At 31.2% G+C, this 4,905-nt stretch overlaps 1 long non-coding RNA gene across 1 annotated transcript; it reads right to left on the bottom strand.

Moving 5' to 3' along the window:
- Positions 1-623: 623 nt before the first annotated feature.
- Positions 624-4,402, bottom strand: LOC110448754. The gene is made up of 4 exons (XR_002462773.1): positions 4,288-4,402; positions 2,918-3,079; positions 1,430-1,602; positions 624-1,128 (listed from the first exon to the last, which is right to left on the bottom strand). It is a non-coding gene; the product is annotated as an uncharacterized LOC110448754 (long non-coding RNA).
- Between the last annotated feature and the right edge of the window lie 503 nt (positions 4,403-4,905).

Raw genomic sequence — 4,905 nt, 5'->3', positions numbered from 1 at the left:
CAGTTCTAGTAAAAAGGTACAATAAAGTTATAACTTTATTTAGTTACTAAAAAGGTACAAAAAAGTTATAACTTTATTTAGGTACTTAAAATGTACAGAAAATGTATACTTTTCTGATACAGAAAAGGTACAGAAACAGTTCTAGTAAAAAGGTACAACAAAGTTATAACTTTATTTAGTTACTCAAAAGGTACAAAAAAGTTATGCTTTTCTGAGATGNATTATTTTACAATATAATACACAATAATGTAATAAATATACTCTCATGTTGACTTCCAGGAAGTGCCCTGCATTGACTATGACTCTCTCCAGTTCTGACACTAGCATACTCACTTTTATTCTCTTGTATTCACAACTATTTCACATAAACATTCCTAAAATAATCATTTNAAAAAAATGTCATAACCTAACCTTTACTGGATCTGTTGTTTAAATGAAATTCTATTTTATAGAGTATTCTTTTGAAGTTACTATTATATATCACCTGCTTTCTTGTAGTTATTATCATATAAAAAAAAAATCTTTTGTAGTTACTATAATATAAATAATTTTCATTACGTTACTATTATATAAGTAGATATTTTCTTTACATTACTATTATATAAATAGATATTTTCTTTTAGTTACTAATATATGAATAAATATTTTCTTTTAGCTACTATTATATAAGTATTTTCTTGAAGTTACTATTTATCATATAGATATTCTCTTGCACTTACTACACTATAAATATTTTCTTGTAGTTACTATTATATAAATACTTTCTGTAGTTACTATTATTTTACAATATAATACACAATAATGTAATAAATATACTCTCATGTTGACTTCCAGGAAGTGCCCTGCATTGACTATGACTCTCTCCAGTTCTGACACTAGCATACTCACTTTTATTCTCTTGTATTCACAACTATTTCACATAACCATTCCTAAAATAATCATTAATAGAATATCTCTTGTAAAGTTACAACAAACAATCATATTAATAGTTCTTAAAATTTGAAATCTCTCATTTGTTCTATGTGGTTGAGTTCCTCCTGGCCAAGCTGACCAAAGCACTGATTTTTGTCCTCATTGAAAACTTGATTTCTGACAGGCCACTTTTCCCATGAATTGCCTCAGCATAATCTGTTGAAAAGCAGATGAATTAGGAAAAATAGCTAGTAACATAATTGCAACTTTATTAAATTTTCTTAGTTCTTTCTTCATCGCTTAAAATTCTCGGAATTAATGAATATGAATGGTGAAATCATCGACAGCATTTTATGGTAAACTTGCTATTTAGTATTCACCGACAGGCACCATTAATCAGTTCAAGCAGCTATAGCGATACTTTTGTAATTTCAGTGACATTACTTCTACATAAAGAGAATTGCTGTAGAACTCTTTTCTTTTGTGCTGTTATGAAAAAGTTTTAATTCATAATTACCAATTATTGCTCCAACAATGCTCTGGTTCAAACCTTTCCCAGGTTGACCAGCTCAGTGTTGGTGAAGAACACTGACATCAAATATCTGGCGACCTGTTCCCCTTCGTCTTCCTCTGTGCGGTTTTTATGTGTTTGGGATACACATAAACCCCAGCCCCAGGTATAAGCTCCATCTGTCAAGATAAGGAGCAATAACACAATTTACAAAATAATATAATTTTGCAATTAAAATGAGTCTCCTAAACAAGAAGGAAGTAAACAAGAATTTTAAGCAACATGTTTACCTCTAATTTCTTACCTTGACACAACACAATAGCATTGTAACAGTTGATCGGATTGCTAATATATTTACGATATGGTGTAAAGAGATTCAAAAAGAAAAGCTTTTCAGTTCATTGTGTGTTTATGGTATATAATATCTATATAAATGTAATAGCAAAATCTATCGGTGATTGCTTATGAATATTCTAACTAATTCACCCTTGTGTAGAAATGTAAATACCAGTGCACTACTCATTTGTTGGCTTTGATCTGTTTTATTTCACCTTAAATACCTCCCCAACAAGAGCCGGGGTCAAAGTCAAGAGATCCACTTTGTCTCTGACCTTTGGACCAAAATGACCTTGACCTTTAACCCAGTGACCATGATCTTTGGTCAGTTGACTTATTCTTTAATTCCGACCAACTTTGCTTTATAATACCATAACAAAATGTTCATCAGTAAAAAGTTTCATAAAGAAATGTTCACCAGTGAAAAGATACTAAATTTGACCTTTACCTTTGACCTTGAATTAAGTCATAATGTCATAAAATGCTCATTCATGAAAAGCTACAAAATTTGACCTTAACCTTTGATCCAGTGACCTTGACCTATGACCTTTGGTCAGTTGACTCCTTGTTTAATTCTGATCAACTTTGCTTCATCATGTCATAATAAATTGTTAAGCAGTAAAAAGATACAAAATCTGACTTTGACCTTTGATCAAATGACCTTGACCTTCGATAAGTTGACCTCTTGTTGTATTGTGACCAACTTTGCTTCATAATGTCATTACAAAATGTTTACCAGTAATTAAAGAGCAAAAAATATATATTTTTTAATGTTAAAATCCATTATGGCTGATTTAAGCAGCCATTTTGAAACAGATCTGCCGAAAAATTACCAAGCAGAACTAGGATGCATGGGAAATCATCATGTAAAATTTTAAAAACTTACTCCATTTACTTCCATCAATATTGTACAAAAGAAAAAAAATGGACAGACGGACAACCTGATTACTATAAGGGCACGTACTCGCATCTTCAATGTGGGGCCCTAATAATTATTAAAATCAAAATTCCAAAAGAAAGCCATTTTCATTTCAGCTTGTAAACATATAAAGGCTGTCAAATTTCAATAAGGTTAGACAAAAGACAGAGGAGACTTATGAGATTACAAAAGCTTAAACAATAGATCACAAAATCAGTACCTTAAATCAATGAACTTACCTTTGTTTGATTTGTTTTCGGCACTAATTCTCTTTGCAGCAGGGGGTTGAGGGGGAGGTTCATGGACCACTATAACAGACTCATGAGCTGGAGCTGAAACTTCTTCATCTGTTGTTTCTGTCTGTTTTTCCCCCCATCAGTGTACACAGCTCTTGTTATCATCTAGACAAAGAGAAATATAAAAAAAAATGTGGAATTCTCTAATTTAACTGATGTATATACTGAGCTATACATATATAAGATTTCTGTAGGGAACAGGGTAAGGACATGCAGTGTGGAAGGAGAGGGATCAGTCAACTTTACTGTGGAATATTTAAAATGGCACACTTCAGTTTTTAAAGAAATTTATTTTTTTCCTTTCAAGTCATAGGAATATCAAGTTATTTTAATAACACAAAACAAAAGAAGCATATATATCAGTTTTATCAAGTTGAAAGAATTCAAAATTTTTACTCACAAAAATGAAATAAAATTCAATATTTTTTCAAAGGACGTCATTAAACAATATTTGATGAAGAATGCAGAAGTTGAACAGTGCCTGTTACTTGCATGTCATTTGCTTAAAAAACTGTCAGATATCTCTCTTTAAATTTCCTTTTTGAAAATGAATGTTTTTAATCTTTTTAACAATATATGAAGATTATAAAAACAACACCGCATCCATTGTACTGCTAACATGGGTACTCTTACGTTTCAATTCAAATACAGTATTGTAGGTGAAGAAAATCATACGAAATTTAGAAATTCCAAAGCTACTAATTAAGGACAGATTAACAAAAAATAAGTAAGAAACCATTTAAGTAGAAATTATTCAATCTTAAAATATATTGATAGGAAATTAAAATGCATTGGCTTTTAAATTTCGGTTATTTCTTGTCATGAAGGAGAAATTCCAATAATTATTTAAATATTTGTAAAGTGTTTGTTAACTTTATAACATGTACTAACTGATATATAAAAACGAAAAAGTGTAGACTTATATAGGAAAAATATATATTCGGCACGGGGTTTGAGTATATATTAAGCTAGAAATTAAACATCACACTGAAATATCCTACCTTTCCCCGAAGAACAAAGAATAAACAAATACCGAAAATCTTATTATACACCGAAACGGATTCTGGTAAGTAGATCTACTTTCCGAATTGTATACAAATATAGTAGCTCAGTAAACGAAAATTTAATCGGTACCGAAATAATCGGTGTTTTTAACAGATAGTACTGCCGTCTGCCCATCTCTAAAGATCATACATATAAAAAAAAAACATCCATCGTCTCAGTCATGGTACTGTTTTTATTTAATAAATTTGATATGTTTACTCTGCGTTTTGTATTGAATCCTTTCGATGAAAATACAATTGATGGCTTACCTGAAATGGCGACGATCTCCCCAGAAAACCTGGGATTCATGAAAAGATTTCATCACAAACTGCGTATTCACTAAGCTCTTTTCGTGGACGTTCCACTGTCTTCAAGGAATGATGAAGTTGGTATTGTCTTCCCAGTAAACCAAAACACGTTCCAATATTTTGTGACTCGCCAGGTTAGAGTTCAAAATCTAGAGGTCGATCGAATACAAAATTTACCCGCGTGCTTTTCATTGGCCAATTTGATAAGGCTATTTATAGTCACACGAGATTACTTTTTCGCATAGGGCTTCGCTTTAATAACGATAAAGTCCTACCTCATATTAATCATAACTATTTATTGTTAAATACAAATAGTATGGACACAACAATAACAATTGAAAACAAAAAAGATTCCCTTTTTAACAATAATCAAGCAGCCGTCGTAAGTTGTTTACGACAATAACGTAAAACTTTGGAACGATTTCCGGCACCATGCTGTCAAATGTATGTCCTGAATTTGACACTTTTTCAACGAAAACACGGGAATCAACTTCTTATGCAATTAAGAAGCTATTTCTTAAATGATTAAATGCACAGGTCTTCCTTCTGAAGTAATATTTTCATTGAAATCGGCATGAT

The sequence above is a fragment of the Mizuhopecten yessoensis genome, unplaced genomic scaffold (assembly GCF_002113885.1).
Source record: "Mizuhopecten yessoensis strain PY_sf001 unplaced genomic scaffold, ASM211388v2 scaffold431, whole genome shotgun sequence".
Taxonomy (NCBI): domain Eukaryota; kingdom Metazoa; phylum Mollusca; class Bivalvia; order Pectinida; family Pectinidae; genus Mizuhopecten; species Mizuhopecten yessoensis.
The sequence above is the reverse complement of the archived record's forward strand: the minus strand, read 5'-3'. Positions and strand labels throughout refer to the sequence as shown.